Source organism: Mustela nigripes, chromosome 4 (genome assembly GCF_022355385.1).
Source record: "Mustela nigripes isolate SB6536 chromosome 4, MUSNIG.SB6536, whole genome shotgun sequence".
In the NCBI taxonomy this organism is placed as follows: domain Eukaryota; kingdom Metazoa; phylum Chordata; class Mammalia; order Carnivora; family Mustelidae; genus Mustela; species Mustela nigripes.
Window position 1 is genome coordinate 49,722,292 of NC_081560.1, and position 19,321 is coordinate 49,741,612.

Sequence of the window (19,321 nt, forward strand, 5' to 3'; positions counted from 1 at the left end):
ACTAAACGAGGGAGTACTTAAACTTCAAAAGGAAAAAGGGGATTTATTAGGTGGTTGGAGGGGAATGTTCCCGTAACTGGGGCCCCTGCTGCTCTCATTCTCAGGCTGGCGGGTTGTTGAAAACCCTCCTGTCAGATACAGATACGGCTTTGGCTCTTGGGCGTTAGAGGCAGCTTGAACATTTTGCACTTCTGTTTCTCTGAAAGTCCAGGATGTAAGGTGCTTCCTTCGAAAGCCTCTCTGTCCTTCACCAAGAATAGGCCACATTCAACTTCACTATGGGGTGGTAGTGGGGGTTGGTGGGTGCTGGAAGACATGCTTCTGGCTGGTCATGTGTCCGTAGGCAAGGGTGTCCCCTCTGGGGCCCTGTTCACTCATGTGAAATGGGGGAGTTGTTCCTTAAGGAACTTTCCAGCTCTAAAATCCTGTGATTCTCAGTGGGCCAAGAAAATCCAGCTTCTGAGCAAACAAAGCTCAGAGTGGTAGAGTGGAGTTGTTTGTCAAAGGTCCCACAGCAACTGATAGTCAGGTCAAAGAAGAACTTGAGACCATATCTCTCTTCTGACAACTAGACTCTGACATCCAATAAGGCTGAGGGCTTTGGGAGGGTGATGACCATGCCTATTTTGTTCACGATTGTATATCCCATATTCCTGGCCACAGCCAGCACTCAAGAGACATTTAGTGACTCAGTAAATGAAAGGATGAATAGAAAGCAGGGACTTCCTAGGAGCAACCTGGTTTTGAGGCTAGGATTTGCTCAGTTCTGAGGTGTGGAACCCCATGTGATCAGCGAGCCTGAATTTCATATAGAGGAGGGCAACCTCCCTGGCATGCTGGGAGAGAGACGGACAGAGAGGCTGTGTGGGAGACTAAAACATTGCTGTCATTAATTCTGACGGCAAAATCTGGCTTGTTGTTTCACAGACGCATATGTCAAGTGTCACACTTCTGGAGGCAATGCAAGGAATGTCGGATGAAAGCTCTGAATCTGGATATGGGTGAGTCAAGAGGCAAACCTTGAACTGTTGAGGGTTGTGCAACACAATCGCTGTGATCGGAAGTGTGGAGCAAGTAGGTTACCTGAGGAGTCTCCATAAAACATGTCACAAGTCTTTGAAATAGCACATTGTGACCCCATGCATACTCACCCAGTGAAGATTACAGATTTACGAGATGAAACTTTGCTTTTACTCTGTGCTTGTAACCTGATATTTTAGGATAATTCCATTGTCTTTATTTTGTTGTTTAAAAATGTGTAATGCAATGCACTAAAAGTTGATTTCATGTACTAATCCTTAATCTTCAAACAATAAGGGATATATGATTGACGTGGGACAGTTTGGGGCACGTGTGCATTAGGTATTGCCTTTGTTTCATTTTGATTTTAAAAAAATAAAAGTTTTACTGAGATACAGTTTGTGTGCCAAACAATTCACCCATTTAAAGTATGCAATTCCATGCTTTTTAGCATATTCCCAGAGAAGTGCAAACGACCCCCCGCGATTTTAGAATACTTTCATCCCCTCAAAAGGAAACCCCACATTCTTTAACTATCACTCCCCATCTCCCCATCTCCCCGGCTCCCTGGCCCCAGGCCACCACTTATCTACCTTCTGTCTCTCACAGATTTGCCTATTCTGAACATTTCCCATGAAAGGAGTCAGAGAAAATGTGGCCTTTAGCGATCAGCTTCTTTCTCCGAGCATCCATGTTCTCCAGGTCCATCCATGATGTCGCATGTGTCAGCCGTCCGTTCCTTTTTATGGGTGAATAGTGTTCCGTTGGGTGGGGTCTACCACGTTTTGTGGATCCCTTCGTGGAAGCATTTCATCTTTATTTACAGAGGCTGCTGTCTTTTGCTGCTTAAGTCTTTGTGGAGTAACGAATGTTGAGGTCGGACAGGACCGCAGGGTGGAAGCCCGGGACCCCCGCACCGTGAGAGTCTCGTGGTCCCACCGCCCCGCCTCCCTGGGTCCGCCTGTCGCGAGACGCAGAGGGAGCGCGCGGGCAAGGACTGCTGGTGCTGCTGGAAATGGGGGGCACAGAGCCCGCGCTCCTCCCTTCGGGTGGCGGGGAGCCACGAGCCGAGCGAGGGCAGGAGCAGCGCACGTGTCAGGGCCCATGAAGAACGTTCTGGAATGTCCCTTCCGTCCTGCGAATGGCCCTCGGGGCGCGGAGCCGCCGGGCAGGAAGGAGGCCTTGTCCGCTCGCAAGATTTCAGGTGAAACCCCTTCCGCAGAAGGAAGTTGCTCCCAACCGAGTTTTATCACCTCTCCTTCTTTAAACCTGCCCTTTGAAGTTCCTCAGTCTCTCCAGAATCACAAAGACTAACGACTCAGTCGCAATGGAGCCTCTTCTCAGGTCAGTGTTCCTGGTTTTTTTTGAAAAAAATTTCTTTTTTTTAAAGATTTTATTTATTTATTTGACAGACAAAGATCACAAACAGGCAGAGAGAGAGAGAGAGAGAGGAGGAAGCAGGCTCTCTGCCGAGCAGAAAGCCCAATGCAGGACTCGATCCCGGGACCCCAAGATCATGACCTGAGCTGAAGGCAGCAGCTTAACCCACTGAGCCACCCAGGTGCCCCAGTGTTCCTGTTTTTTAAAGCGTGTCCCTTCCCTGCTTGTAAGTGAAAACTCTAGAGGATACGTGTGCAGATCCCGCAGGTGGAAGACAGGGGGCGCACTCTCGCCCCCAGGGACCTTCCCACCCTGAACAGAGGATTTGATTTCACGTTCACCGCCTTTTAAAGGCCGGCTTTGGCTCGACCGGATTTCTGGAATTTTCTGGGGGTACTGACGCTGGGCAGTTTTTCATTTTCTTGGCCTCGGCCGTGACATTCCATGCTGACATGGCTGCGTCTGCCTGCTGTGTGTCTGAAATGTTCCTGGCGTTTTCCGTGGGTGTCTGCTCACCCAGCGTTGCGCAGATGGCTTCAGAGAGGAGAAACCGGGCCCCAGAGCAGGGGAGGAGAGGAGGTGGCGCCCCTGGGAGGGAACCCGGGGCCTGCCCACGCAGCCGGCGGTAAGCGGAGCAGAGGGCCGGGCGGTGCTGTGCGGGGCCCGGGTCGTGTCTCTCAGCCTCACCCCGAGGCGCCAGACGCTGGTTCCAGACAGGCCTTGGCCTGTCTGAAGGAGGAAGACCTGGGGGCGTGGGTGGGACTAGCTTTCTCGGGCAGTGAGCCCCGGGAATCAGCCGCAGGGATGGTTCTCGAGAAGGTGCAAGCGAGGGGCGCTTTTGGAATCGGGAGGATTTGTGTTTGGAAGGTGTTTACTGAATGCTCAAACCCAGAAGGTAGCCCCGTGGGCGTTCAAGGTACATGGCAGGACACACTGGAGATTGTCTCTAACTTTATGGTTTCCTTTTTTCCCCCGGAAGTGGGAATCCCGTGATCAGATATATAGGAATAATATGATTCAGGCTTTGAAAGAAAAAATAAAGCAAATACGGAATGTAGAGTGAGGTCCTCTCATTAACACACAGGTCGGGAAAGAGTCTTTCAAGGGGGTGATGCTTAGCAGGGATCCGAATGGAGCCAGAAATCGAGCTGGTGGATTTCTAAGGATTTATATTCCAGATCGAAGAGGTGGCAGGTGCAAATGTCCTGAGGAAGGTGCTTGCTTAGCATGCTAGAGGAGCAGCAGAAGGTAAAGTGCAGCTGGCACCAGGCAAAGAGCAATGGGGGTGGAGTTGCAGGGACCCCATTATATAGGGCCTTGCAGAAGTATGAGGCCTAATGTGAGTCTGGTTCATGCCTCAGTTTCCTTATTTCAAGCTGCTTGAGATGATAGGATGTAAAGCGAAATGTCTGGATGTAGGAGGCACTTAGGAAAGTCCAGTTATCATTCTCGTCTCCTAGGAGATGGCAACAGGAACATTTGTGATGCCTACAACCTCGCCTGACTTGTCCAGTTCACCAGATTATCACCCTTTCATTTTGCCTTGGGTTGGGTATTTAAGAAGTCTAGTTTATCTCTACTTTTAACTCTCCCTAGACCCCCTGGGTGTTGACTTTGATTATTGTGGAGAAAGGAAATGGAAGACCTATGCCGTGGGAATGCTTTCCTTGGCTAGCCAGCATTTCTAGTTGGTCAATATATTTCATGCCCATAGGAGGTAGAAATGTATGGTGCTTCATGAAGCCAGAGAAGTGGCCTAGTGCTGGCGATCTCTTGAGCTCTCTCCTGTGATTCTAAGATAGAATTCTGAATTTTCACTTTATGCTTCAGCACCTGTTTAGTTGGTTGGTTTTTCTCTGACAATACAAGACAAAGCTCTTCAGAGACCAAATGATAATATAAGTGGAGTGCCATAGGACCCAGTAATGTAGCTAGGAAGACAGTGAGAATGTTGGACCATCAATTATGATGTAATAACGTATTTATTTTGTCAAAGGTCTGGAATCATCCTGTTGCACTGAACCCCGTGTGTAATCTACAGAATCCATAACCCCCAAACCCTCCCAGAGGGCTTTCTGCCAGCTTCCAAAGGAGTAACTTTTAGGTCAATGTTTTCCAATTGGGTGAGAAGTGTAGTGTCAAAAATTCCAGAAATAATAAAAATTAAAACCAGGTCAGTAAGCTAGTATTTAGTAAGAGCTTATTTTGCACAAGAAGTACAGTTCACGAACTGGGAATCTTCAAATCCAAACCTGATTCAGAGCCCAGATCCATGTTACAGATGGCTTAGGACGTGACGAGGAGGACGTCATTGAACTTGACAAGGATTTCTTATCACAGCCAGAGTTTTCAGATGGTGTGGGGTTGGTGAAAAATGACCATCTTATACCATTTTAGGAAGATGAGTTTGAGTTTTTGGTTTTATTTTTGTTTTATTATCAGAGGCATTTACAAGAAATAACCCAAGTTTCTTGGGGCACCTGGGTGGCTCAGTGGGTTAAAGCCTCTGCTTTCGGCTTGGGTCATGGTCCCGGGGTCCTGGGATCGAGCCCCGCATCGGGCTCTCTGTTCAGCGGGGAGCCTGCTTCCTTCTCTCTCTCTCTCTGCCTGCCTTTCTGCCTGCTTGTGATCTCTCTGTCAAATAAATAAATAAAATCTTAAAAAAAAAAAAGAAATAACCCAAGTTTCTCTTACATTAAGTAAGTTACATTTAGTGTTTGAATGATTTTGTCTGCCTGGGGAATTTTCAGTGCTGGTCTCCATTTTATTTTATTGTGATGGAAGGAATTCCCCAGGAGTGGGCAAGATGACAGTGTCGGGGGAGGCTGGAAGAAGATGTGAGAACTCTGATTTCAGTTTTAAAGATCTTATCCTTTGGCAGTTCCTCAACTCTGCCTCCTGAGGTCTAGCCTGTCCTTCCTGTACTAACTTACTAGCTGAGAGATGAACTTTAGAACCAGATGACCAGGGTTCAAATCCCAGCTCTGACACTTCCCAGTTGTTTTCCTTTGGGTAAATTCCTTGCTCTCTTGGTTCCTTAGCTTCCTCATTGGCAAAATGAAAAAAATACTACCCTCCTGTTCCGGTTGTTGTGAAGATCAGAAGTGTGAACATATGTAAAGTGCTTGAAAGGGGGCACGAGTTACTGTTCTAGACTGCTTTGTTCCTATTTTCCTATTATTCTAAGGTGATAACTTATTGGTAAACAAAGATGAAAATATTAGGTAGGTGTCCTACATTTTTTTCAATGATGGGGTGGATGATTAAAAAAAATTGGAGATCACTCTTGAGATGATGAACACCTATGTGTTCATCTAACAGCTATGACATTAACCTTTATAAGGATATCATTTGCTAGTGGCTATATATTTTTTTAATAAATGGCACAGGTTTTTGTATCAACACTAGAGATAAAACATTTGAGATACAAAGGACCAAAGTCCCAGAAGAGCACCGAGTTACTTTCCAATTATAGATCTATTTTTCTGAGGCTTGTCTACAAAGAGCTGAGCTGCCTTGAGAACATACGGATGTTCTAGTCTCAAGAGCCTGGAAAAGCAGATTGTTCTGGAATAATTGCACTTTCCGTACTTTAGTAACAGATCCAGAGGGGATTAATTTTGAAAATCAAGATCTTGGAGATCCTTCAACTAAGAATGTCTATTGGGAGTGTTGGGGAAGAGAAAAGAAATAAAGTAAGATTCGTTTTAATTCAAGATATATTTGCCAGATACTTCCATTTTTTTGGCTCTCCAGTTCTCAGGGCTTCCATCCTCAGTGTTTTATGTTATAAGAGCCCTAGTTAACCCGTTGATTGCCAGATGCCTGACAGATACCAGCATAGACTGAACTTTCCATTTTTGAGCTGAAAGGAAGAATTCCCTTGAGAGCTAGGCGTCCCTCCTGCCCCTCCCTCCCCCTCCCCCTTCTCTCCCTCTCTCCATGGACCTGAGCCTCTCCTCCTCCACCAGGTCATCCTCTATGAGTCACTTGCTGGTGTGGGGTGGACAGGCCGAGGGCTCTCTCCAAGTGGTCTTCTATAAGCAATAGATGGAATTTTGCCTCGAAGGGACTCCTACAGTATGGGTTTTATAGGACTTAGTGCTGGCTTTGGCTCACAGATCAGTAGCAGCATCTAAAATGAAGCGTCTGTACCCTGACTCTGTTTGCAAAGGGCCACTGAGCTACAGCCATCAGAGTGGACCAGACTTTAGCGTAGGTGTCCAACAGCAGGTCAGTTCTCCAGCAGGAAAGGGAGGCAACAACCAAACCCCAAACAACAACACCATTTCCTAACAATAGTATTTAAATATCTTTTGTTATGGGAACTTTTGAATATAATACTCAGCCTTTGTACCCATCACCCAGGCTCCAAAATTACCACCTCAGAGCCAATCTTATTTCACTTACAGCTCCTTGATTTCCCCCATGCCTGGGAATATTTTGAGGCAAATCTCAGACATTGTATCATTTCACCCCCATACATTTGAAAAAAGACCGTTTAAGATAATGAACCACATGGTGAATGGTAAGAAGCAGAGAAAAGAAAGCAAAACCCAACTAGAAGCATCTAGTGTGTCTGTGAACTCAAGAGGGGCCTCTATAAAAAAAATTGGGTGAAGGAACGGCCAAACTGTACTCACTGCCCTATCTCTGACGCAGCTCCTAGGGATGCCTCTGACCATGAGTCTTCAACTTGTTCACAGTAGCAGTGGACTCAGAAGTAAACTTTATGCATTCAGCCTTTGATTTCACTTGACTAAATTACCACCACGACAAAGAGCATGTTAATGGAGGAATAAGCTAGAATCTGGGAACTGGTTGTAGTCTGAGAGGAGATCCTGATGTTCCTGTCAGCTTGGGGAGCGAGTTACGGATTCTCAAATCTATCGACCAGGGACTTTCAAATTTCTGCGGAAAAACGGCAACACTGGTATAGAAAAATAAATAATGCCCGATTTGCCTTCTACAAAGGAACCCAGGGAAGATTTCGGAGGTCTTTCAGTTGCTTTTCATTGTCACCTTGCTGGAGAGTGGGGTAGGCGCCCATTCCCTTCCCTCCCTGAGGATGCTGGTTACATGGGGACAAGCCACTCAGGTCATTTTTGAAATGTCGCCCACTCCTGATAGAGATACAATCTGAATCTGGAACAGGAAGTGAATAACTTTGTTGTTGTTGTTAGGAACTTGAAATTCTAGGATGTTTTATCCAGCATTTCTACTCATTTTTTTGGCGGGGGGTGGGGAGGATCCTAAACAATTTCTCCATATCACATATTTTGCTCAAACAACTCTATTCTTCTCTTTTACCACTATCTTAATACATCAGATTCAACTTCCTTTTTCTTTCTCTTTTCTGTTTTTGTTTTGTTCTGATGATTTTCATTTGGTAATCAGTGCCACAGGAAAAGACAGTTTTAACATTAAAGCGATTTCTCTTCCACCAAAGTAAACCATTAAAGACAATGGAAAGGAGAACAAATGTGCTTTTCAAGAGCCATTTTTCCTTTCCATTGTATCAGCTCACAGCAGATGGCATGTGTACAATTTACTTTTGACTGAATCATAATAAATGTGAGACAATATGGTATAAACCACTTTTCATAATGTGATGCTCACCAATAAATTCCAGTTCTAGCCTTAAATCAAATCAGTGCAGATGCAAAAATTATGTAAAGCTGGTGGTACCTGCTCTTGACCTTGTGCAGATGCCCCCCCCCCCGATTTGATTCAATAAACTTCTTCTTCCCTAATGATCTGGCAGTTATTCCTATCAAGAGAATACCATGGGGGTGCTGCAAGATGGGGGAGGGAAGCAGTGATTCAGAGACCACCAGGGCCCTAGAGAAGATTAATTTGTATGAGGAACCTGAAAAGTTGGAAAAATCTCAGTGCGTTTCTGAATACACATATTCATTTTGACCTGATTTCTGTTCCTCTGGTGCCCTGTAAAATTTCAAGGAATGTAGTTGAGGTCTGGAGATTTCCACAAAGAGATTAAGAGAGGCTATAAACTGAAGAAGTAGTTGTTTTGTATGATTGTTGGGCATGAAATATTTTCAGTACCAAGATGCCTTGATTTTCAGTATGGAAACTGAGTAAACACCTTATAAACATTTAGGGAACATTTCTATTAATGCTCTTAATAATAGGACATATGAGTTTAAGTCTAAAAAGGGTCTGCATCTGTTATCTTTACTTGGAACAACGTATAAGTCTCTTCTTGTCTTATTTCATGAACTAGTCAGCGAAGTGGCTGCATTTTGTGGAGACATCTTGGTCCAATTTTGTGTTTTATTTAGGAGCCAACCCATTGGGGAATCTAAATAAACACTTTTACTTAATACTTGCTGGGTTTCATTATACTAACCAAACTAATCTTTCACTTTTAAAATAAGGAGGGTCTGCCTGGCTGCATGGAACCCTGGAAGGTTCTCTTGCAACGAGTCAGGCAGTCGGCTTTGTGGCAGGGGCGAGACAGACTACTTCCAGTCTCTTCTGGCAGTCTAAATGCTGCCCCGATTCTGTAACTGCTTGGCAGAGGGAGAGCTAATGGAGCTCACTTAGAGTGGTAAGATTAGGGGATTTCATGGAATCTTATCCCAAATTTTGGGTATTTCTAGCTCAGAGAGGCCCCAGGGGGAACAAGAGTGGGGCAGGATGGGAGGAGGAACAGTTAGGTAGGCGTGAGGGGCAGCCCTTCTTGAGCTACATAAGCTACGTAGACTCAGGCAAGGGATGTCCTCTCTTTGAACCTCTGTTCAACCTAATAAATTAACTATAGTATTATTTACCTCTGGAAGAGATGTTAAGATAAAAGGACTTCACAAGTTGGTATGTAAAATAGAAAATTATTTTATTATCATCCTGTAGTTCAGAGCTGCCTAGCATCCTGAGGAATAAATAATAGTGCCACAACTTTGAATGACAAGAGGTTTGATCATTTCAGTACCCTTGGCCCCATCACAAAGTAATCTTAATTCCAAAGATATTAAATAAATGGTCTCTATGTGCTAAGGAGCAATTTTATTTTTTTAAACAATAGTAATTTAATCTATCGTAAGCTATAATAGACTCTAAACTATATAAACTGTTACTCTGGCTAATGAGACATGGAGGATGTCTATGGGGACAGATTTACTTCCCAGACAAAAAGTATAAAACATGTTTGGGAGAAAGCCTTCTGATCATCCCCTTCTTTGTTAATTGCAACAGTTATGGGGAAACATGATGCTAGAGCTCTCGCAGCCATCTTACAACCATGAGGCAATTAGCAAGAAAAGTCAAAATGCTGAAGATGGTGGAGCTGAAAGAGGGAATAAGTATGACTTTTCAATAATAAATTTGAGCTGCTGGAAGTGTTGAATTCACCCACTTCTAGACTTCATATTTGTGCTTTGGTCCAAAGCACATTTGATAGGTTTTCCCTATTAGATGGGTTTTCAGTTATTTGTACACAAATCTACTGGCTACCACAGGCATTGTTCAAAGTGGAATGTGAGAAGTGAAGCAGGGGGAAAAGAGAGGAAGCCTTTTCAAGATGAGCCAGGTGAGGAAGAAAGTTAGATGAACATTTCAGTTATAAGGAATAGAATAGACAGTGATCCAGAGGCACAGTATTTCATGGAGCATGTCAGAGGCTATCCGTAGTCTAGCTGTGGTTAAATTCAGGTCTTCTCAGCAGGCCTAACCCTCAGGGAAAATTTGGAAATGTTCCAAGGTCCAGGAGGTGACTCTGGCATTTGGTGAATGGGATGCTAACTGTTAGGGAGTTGGAAGGTTTCGGAATGAGTACAAACATCAAGCAGGATTCCATATGGAAACGAGATCTCAGTCGTCTTCCTTGTCTGCCTTGTGGATATAACATCTCCTTCAGGGACAAGAAGATTTCCTTTCTTCAAATATTGAGATTGAAGGGGTGATTTCATTTCTTACGGGTGAGAGACTGTAACCATGCTTAAAGAGCAGGGGGGGAGCTCCTGACCACCACTCTTTCGAATGTCATTAGAATTGTCTTCTTCAACCCTTCAGTCTCTCATTCAGAAATTTATTATTCTTTTTATTTTTAAAAAGATTTTATTTATTTATTTGACAGACAGAGATCACAGGTGGGCAGAGAGGCAGGCAGAGAGAGAAAGGAGGAAGCAGGCTTCTTGCTGAGCAGAGAGCCCGATGCAGGGCTCGATCCCAGGACCCTGGGATCATGACCAGAGCCAAAGGCAGAGGCTTTAACCTGCTGAGCCACCCAGGCGCCCCAGAAATTTGTTATTCTTATCGTTAAAAGACAACAACCTAGGAACAAGAAATAAAGAATCCCCACAAGTGAAAGGTTGTTCCTATGTTTAGAATAGATCCGCTCTCTGTGCAATAGGTTAATTCTAATAGGAAGCCCCCCCAAAACTCTGTAGCTAGCCTAGCTCATTCTTGTAGAATTTTAAGGACTAAAGGGTGGGCATATTTACAAATGTGAAATGTAACTTTCTTTACATTTACAAAATGTGAAACAAATGTTGAAATATTTATTTGTTTTTCTGATTACAAAAGAATACGTGCACCTGGTAAAACCATGCTGTTTATAAAGTGAAAGTTTCCTACAGGTTCCCTCTTTCCGGAGAAACACTATTCATAAGTTGATGAATTAAAATGTTTCTATGGATAAAGCAATGTGTTTACTTCTACACACGAAACACGAATGCAGAAGACCTATTTTTACATTTTGGGCAATGTGCCGTGTAAGGGAAGCCATCTCTTACAGGCTTTTTTTCCCCCCCAGAGGAGGCCAAGAGGAGAACTTTTGCTTCTTTTATTTCTTCTAGATCTGAAGGGTAAAGCTGGTATGCCCAGTCCAGTTGCAGTCTGAGCAGATGTGGCATCGGTTCTAATGCCCCATAATTAAATAGCTTAAATGTTACCCCTTTGCTATGGACTATGTCCTCCTCCCCTCACCCCCCTTCCCTTTCATGGGTTGAAGTCCTAACCCTCTAGCTTGGCTGTATTTGGAGACGGGTAATTCACGTTAAATGAAGTCATGAGGGTGGAGTCCTGATCTGATAAAATTTATGTCCTTATAAGAGGAGAAACCAGAGATTTCGCTTTCTTTTTCTGCCTCTCTCTTTTCCATCACGCGAGGACACAGCTAGAGGATGGCCGCTTGCAACCCATGGAAAGACCTCTCGCCGAACATGACCCCTGGCACCTTGACGTTGGACTTCTCACCTCCAGAGCAGTGAGAAACAAAGTTCTGGTATTTAAGCCACCTGGTCCGTGATACTGTGTTATGGTGGCCCCGGCCACCAGCTAAAAGATCCTCCTAACAAATATTGCTTCTCCCTGGAAATTCCAGCAGCGCATTTAGTCATTATTAGGGTATGGTAGCTTGGAAGAAGATTTTGTGTGTGTGTGTGTGTGTGTGCGTGTGTGTGTTGGTAGCCATTTGCAATTTGTCCATAAGTAATGACATAAAAATAGATTTCACACTCAAATTTCAATAACACCCGCTTTTCAGATTCTGTATATCCAGGGCACCACCTCTGTCTTCTATGAACAGCTGTGGGCAGAAGGAAGCCCCACTCAGGAAAATTTCCTCACATAATTACCAGCCAGGCGATAACCCAAGGCCATAGTCTATAGACATCTTTCCTTTGCCCTCATCCTCAAGATCTTAAAGCTTAAATAGGAAAAAACCAAAATCTTCCACATGGAAATATTGTACCTCATACTTTATTATCCAGAGATAAACCAAATAATAATTTTGGACAAGTGTGCTCTGGAGTGGGCCACAGGAGCAGAAGGGGAGAGACAGAAAAACATTTGCTTCAGGCCATAGTTGTTACTGAGATTTGTATTTGTGCTTATTTTTTTTTTTTAATTAAAAGTATCTGCTTCTCGTTGTCCATGAAAGATATTTTCCTTCTTATGTTTAGAAAGAGGTGTTTTCTGATGTGCATTGACATAATAGGACATGCATAAGCTAGGTGTTGGGACTTTTGGTTTGTTTTGTTTTCAACTCAGATTTACTTGAAATCTTGTTGTTTGACAAACTATTCTCTGAAAACAGTTGCTTAACTTTCTTAGGAAAAGTTGGACCTTCTCATATTTTCCTGAAGATAGCTTTATTTTACAACTTATTAGATTTCTTTCTTGATATGGCTCTTCAGTATTTCTTACAAAAACAGCTTATTGGTTTTTTTCATTTACTTCATTTCAAATAGCCTTTCAGAGGCTTCTTATGTAGATATGAGATTTTTTTGGTTAGATTGAAATTTATGTTAGCACATGATACGAAGCTACTTTTTACTCGTTACTGGAAAAATCTAGAGTAGTTTATGATGTCAGTATCCCCGAAGGGTGGGGCAGACCCAGGCCTCAGTTGTTTAATAGAAATTCCTGTTTTTCTCCTTGCCAATGTTCTTACCCATTAGGATTTGTCCAGAATGCCCTTAAGATGCCTGTGCACCTTGTTCCCCAAAAGGACCACACCATGTCTAGAATGGAGGGAAATTTTCTTCACCCCTGGAATTTTCTGGTGTGAGAAGAATAGAGAAACTGGGTTGTTCATGCCCATTCCCTGAGCAACGGGGCAAGTTAAGGTAGAAGCTGGATTATAATTCATGGTCATTGTGGCTTCACTGTGATGACCGGTTATCCATGGCTCCCTTCAGGAAGATCATCAATGCGAAGAACCCTCATTTCCCTAGTATCAGATGGCCTATTTTTCCCACGTCCCTTTCAGAGAAAGAATATATTTCATGTATTCTCTTTCTGAATGCAACAAATTATAGTTGAAAACCTCTATCATTTATAGGCCTTTTATCCTTGTGGAGAGAACAAAGCCACAGAATCTCAATGCTATGAGCCTGTGGCTTCAAACCACGGTGGGTTTTTTGGGAAAGTGCCAGAAACTTGTTTCTGGAGGAGAAACATCAGCATTTTTCTTGTGGAAATTTAATTGGAAATAGAATGGTGGTTCAGCCTAGACAAGAGATCAGAATGAAACGAGCTGTGTTTTCATCCTTGTCCCTTAATGGACCATAATCCTGGTCATAAAAACCCACCACTTAAACTTTGGCAGTCTTGCTTTCCCAGGAAGCTTTATTACTAAGTATTAGCTCGACTCAGGACATAGCTTCTCCGAGCCAGGTTTGAGCCAAGGCCATAGGGGCGAGTCGGGGCTCCCCTACGGTCCTGCAATAGCTAGACAGTGGTCCTTTGATGACATTTTTCTGGGTGGAGAGACTATGCTTTAGGCCATTCCAGACAAACTATACCTTAGGCCAAGGACACAAAGGAAGGCGTAGAGAATTTTGGGCCTCGGGTTCTTCTGAGAATGGCAAGCCAATACATAACTGTAAACCACTTCAAGAACACCTCCCCCCTTCAAGTGGATCCAGCATGCTCTGGATAATCTCATGCAAAAGGGTCAGGACCTGCAGGCCACCTGGGGATGGTGTTCCTAACCAGCTCTTGTTCATTTATGCCTAGTGTTCAGTCTGTTTATCTTGGTGCCAATCAGTCAATTCTGGGTGCTCTTGACCTTCCTTGGTGCTTGGCCCTGGATGTTTCCTGGTCAGGCTGATCTGTTCCATTCGTCCTGCCAATCAGGTCTTCTCCTGTGTAGGCAGTTGCATGTGGAACAAGGGTCCAAGCTTCTTGCCATCCCCCTCCCCTTCCCCCCCAATCGTAAGAAATGGAATTTGCTTCAGCAAAAACCCATCCGTGACTGCTTTAGGTAGCTTTCATGTCCAAAGTGGACCCGCGCCAGGGGCTGCCTAGATTGGGGATGAACCATACTTCTATAATTCCAATAAAAGACAATTCGTGTCCAAATTAGACTTCTTCCTTCTCTGCTTGCTCCTGTAGCTTAACAAAAATGCAGTGGAGATGAAGTATTTTCACTTGAGATGACTAAGTCTTATTTTTCCAAATATATTATTGAAACCTTTAGATCTCTGTTGCCCACCCTTCTGGTCCTCGAGCACTTTGCAGATCCCCCAGAGGAAACTGCTTTGCTACCCTGCGCCTGCTCCGCAGCAGTGGGGTGAAAAGCCAGGACAGTCCTGCCTGGCTAGCTTTCAGAGGGAGAAATGAAAATCATTTCTGGGTCTACATTGAGAGGGGGGGATATTGTGTAGGCGGGAGGTAATTATCCAGGTTGGACTTGGGCCAGGCCAGTAAGGTTCAGTTGCTCCTCTTGCAAAAATTACCATCTGGTCTTTAATGACCCAGAGTGGTCAGGCTGGCATTAATTTACACCTCATCTCAGGAAGGCACCTCTGAGAATGAGAATGCCTCGTAACGTAATACCGTTCCCTGGCTCCAAAGGAAGGGGGCTGGTGTTAAGTGGCGATGGAAACTGTTTGTTCACAAAAGTGTGTATTCTAGAATGAGGGCAAGAGTTCACAAAGAGGCCACCCTTTGAAACAGAAAGCAGTCAGAGCCAACACAAAAGGGCAGAGCCTAGACCCTAGTGACCCATCCTAAGGTGTGCTGGGTCCATTTGTATCATTTACCAGTTCATTTGGCAAAGGCTTATGGGAAGCTCACCAAGCATCAAGCCCTGAGTGTCGTGCTGGCGAGCACGGTGACTCCATGGCATACGGCGACCAGCAGACAGTCCAGAGGGACGTAGATGGAAACACATGCTTTCCTAGAGGTCTTTTCAAGGTGCTATCACAGTACAAGAGGGGCAAGGAAGGACATTTCCTGGGGTTCGGGGGGTGGGTGTAGAGTGAATCAAATTAAGGAGTTTTCAGAATCCATTGAAGGTGACCTAAGTGTTGAAAGATGTGCTTTAATGCAATATTAAAAAAAATTATAATAGTAGTTTACATTCATTTAAGGCTTACTCTACATCAATTGGTGTTCTAGCACTTCATATATATTATGAATAAACTAGATTAATCCTCCCAACAGCCCTGTGAAGGAGAGGCTGTAATTATTTCCATTTTCCGGTTGAGGAGAATACAGCACAGGGAGGTGAAGCTGCTTGGCCAGGGCTATCCAGAGGGGGGCAGAATCTCGATTTGAACTCAGAACAAGACAGAACATTAAATAAAAGAATATGATAAATTAGTGTAAGCCAAAAGATCGCCTTGTAAATGATGAAATTTAGTTATTAACGATGAAATATATCTTGTTAATATTAAAAATACCCATAAGGAGACTAAATTACCTTGTGATTCTTTCTGTTTGACCCATGGAATATTCCTTACCATGTTGTTATGAAGGGAAAAATGAAGGAATTAATACCAACTTTGCAGAAATCTTGTTTCAACAGCTGTTGAGGAACATTCTGCTCAATAGAAGTATCTGTAAACCCTATAAATAGTTGAAAGAAACCAGTTTTAATAAATTAGTCAATTTGGAAAACTCTGTGGATTGGGCATTCTGATAAATGGGTTCTTTGATTTTTAGCACATTAGTTTTCAATGAACTGATTCTCTGCTGCTGACTTAAGCTGATTCTCCCTCCTGAGAGAATTTAAGGTAGGGTCCTTCTCAGACCTGCGGTCTTCAGGCTGCAAGAACTGTCAGAGATCTGCCAATGTGTCATGATAAAGGTGAGGTAAGGTGGATTCTAGACAAGAGAATTCAGTGGCTGCTAGGGGTCCCCCTGCCGGGGGCCCTGGATCCCAGTGAAATACTAGCAGACCAAGTTCTGAAATCTCATTAGGGCTCCTCGCTGAGATAGCTTTGCAGAACTATACTTATGGTGTCTTATGTCTTACTGATTTCATGCAAAGAGGGTGGAAACAAATGGGAAGGAAATAAAAAAAACAAAATAAAGCGAAGTAGCTAACGTACCCACAGTCCCAAGGAGAGTAATAGATAATGTTAGAAAACACGGTGCCAACTCTCCTGCTACGCTGCTTGAGGAGGCCAGACATGGGCTAAAGAGAGCTCCCTCAGGCCCCCTGGTCTTGTCCTCTGACAGCTGCTGGATTTTGTGGCATGTTGATCGTTGGTGGGATCGATGACTCGGCCATACCGTCTGCAAGTGCTGCTGGGGTGTGACCTCCCTGAAACATTGCCATCAGATCTTTCCCCCTTTGCATTTGTGGACCCATCCTCTTTAGAATTTCCTAGAGAAGTTCTTTGGAACAGGCTCAGCCTGTGTTTCAGCACATCATTCCAGGGAGCCCGAGCAGCGCCCGGCATGACCACACCACATCAAATAGGTGCTGATGCTCGGTTGGCACAAGTTTGGCACTGCTCTGGGCCCACTGCACGTGTCTGGTTGTAAACAGAACAACTCTGAGCTTTCATGAGGGTATGAGGCAAGTCCTGGCACTTGCTTCCTGCCAGACTGCCCTGATGGCAATAAACTCGAGGCACTAACATCACCCTGGTTAGCATCTCTCGAAGACAAGCTCTTCTTCCAAGGATGTTGTAATGTGTTGGCCTTCCTCTTGGGAATTTCTGTGTTTGATATCTATTACATGTGCCCTGTCTTGGATCTCTCCCCCCTTTTTTCCCCATGAAGCTTCTCATAAAGTATGACGTTCTTAAAAACAAAGGGTGTTTCCTTCAAAATCCTCTTTGGTGGCTATCAAATGTTTTTTTCTTTTTTTCTGTTAAAGCATAAAAATAGGCTGTTAATACTGGAGGCATTCTATGAACAGGGCTACCCCTCGCCGGGACCCTGGAGGATTCGTATTTCCAATGGCAGGACTGTTGAGGAGAGGGAGCTTTCAGGGCTGGAAGAGCTATTCTGCTTTATAGTTGTGAAAACTTGTTTTCGAAACAGGTTTTTATGGATTCACAATTCCGCGTCAGCCTGGCGACCAGAGCCGTGTGTAGTTTTGCGAGATTTTTCTCCCTTCCCTTCTCCCACTATTGCCTTCATCATGGGTCACAGATAGCTCCAGGGGGTCCCCATTTCCGCTGATGTGGCAAAATATGGTACAAATTAAACCACCCTGGTGGTGCACAGAGAGCTGCCAACATTTTCTTTTTTGGTGCTTTTATCTTCCCAAGGGCAGCCAAGCCATGTGTATTTTATTTACATCTCGTACATACAAGGACAAGAATGGTTAACCAGAACTAAGCCATCTGCCATTTCTCACCACACATTTGGTCATCTATACAGTACAAATGTTGTAGCTGCTCACAGGTCTGTTTTGCTTTGCAAGCTATCCTGATGTACAAAGTTCTCCTTTCCAGCTAACACTTTGTTTTCATTTGTCAATGCAGATTTAGCCTTAGGATTACACTTACAAAACTGAAGTGTTTTCCTAGTGCTCCAAATAGAACCATCAGGAAAAAAATTGCAACTGTTAAAAATTATCATAGGCCTTGGGTTCCAAGATGGTAATTAAATGGATGTTACCAACTTGTTTTTCATCTCAGAGACCTTTGGTTTAGTTGTTTAGTGCTAGATTTATTATCTGAAAATAGAAAATAGAAATGGCTTGTGTATGGGGGATGATATCTTTTGGAAAGAGATCTTCCATTAATGATCTGGGAAATGGTGATGAGTTGGTTCTCATTGCCAGTGAATGGGTGAATGGATATGAAAATGTTTAATGTTCCTCTGAAGTAATAAGTGTCTCTGAACTTGAGGAAACATACAGAGGGTTTGGGAAGGTAGGGAGGTGAGTAGAGGCACCCTCCAAGACAAGGGATTTCTCAGGGCAAACAGTGTGGAAATGATTTCATCTTTAGAATTCCTACAGTGATTAGAGGCATGACTGAGAAAGAATGGGTCGTGTGGATGGAGAGATGAAAGGAAATAATCTGGGGTAGATGAGTGTTTTAAAACGTTTATGCATTAAATTGTTGGAATTATTAAAGAATGGTTGGGTTTATTAATAAATCACGAATGAGAAATGTTCTTGTGCATAGTAATAGGAAGTGTGGTTTGTTTGCCAAAGTCAGCTGTGTCCAAGCCATGGTCTCCCTCTGAAAAGTTTGTTTTAGAAAATCAAGGGGTGGAATTCCTTCCACTTATTATCGAGGAGCAATGCTGGAGAAGAGAACACAGCACTTGTCATATGCTTTGAACATCAAGGAGCTAGGGCCCCGCTGCCAGGTGGAGAGAGGCTCTCTGGGGACCTAATTTCCAAAGAGAATCTTCTCTTACATCACAAGTGGTCCCTAACCACAGTAATGCATCTTTAGCTTTTAAATATTCTCGAAAGAGTGCTCATTTTTCACAACAGAAACCATTTTTGCTGCATTTGAAAATAGGTTTTATGAATTAATGAGTCCCTGTTCTATATTTCCTGGCTGACCTGGATATGTTCTCTACGCAGCACACTCCCCTTTTAAGTTAGAAGAGGGAGTGATAAACTTTTTTTTTTTTTCCAAAGGAAATCAGAACTTTTTTTTTTTTTTTTTTTTGACAGAGAGAAATCACAAGTAGATGGAGAGGCAGGCAGAGAGAGAGAGAGGGAAGCAGGCTCCCTGCTGAGCAGAAAGCCCGATGCGGGACTCGATCCCCGGACCCTGAGATCATGACCTGAGCCGAAGGCAGCGGCTTAACCCACTGAGCCACCCAGGCGCCCCAGGAAATGAGGACTTTTATTTTAGTTTTCTAGTGGCAGACCTTTTAAAAAGTTATATACATTTTTAAACCAAAAAATAAAAGTGATACCAGCAGGTGATACCGAGCTTCCTATCCGGCTGTCAGGGTCATTACCGTTTGGCTGATCTTGTGCCACGTCTTTATAAAGTACAGGTATCTGGTGACATTTTTGCAATTAGACACATTCCTCTGAAGGGGCATGTGAATTGAGCTACTGTAAAGACATTTGGGATTCTTCTCTTAAAAATTGTTAAGGCGAATAAACACCCCCTTATTTTGTTTTGTAAGCGGAGTGTCTTCTATCTTCCCACTTTTCCTTTCTTCCTTGCCTTTTTGATTCACTAAGGAAGACCTCTTCCCGTATGTCGGACCAGGAGGTTGTCCTTCTCCACAGGAT

General features: G+C 43.8%; 1 long non-coding RNA gene across 1 annotated transcript in view; it reads left to right on the forward strand.

Annotated features, from left to right (window-relative positions):
* The first annotated feature begins 2,741 nt into the window (after window positions 1–2,741).
* LOC132015007 (uncharacterized) overlaps window positions 2,742–19,321 on the forward strand; it is a 59,182-nt gene continuing 42,602 nt past the window's right edge. The window contains exon 1 of the long non-coding RNA XR_009403522.1: window positions 2,742–3,025. This is a non-coding gene — a long non-coding RNA (uncharacterized LOC132015007). The remainder of the gene's footprint in view (window positions 3,026–19,321) is intronic.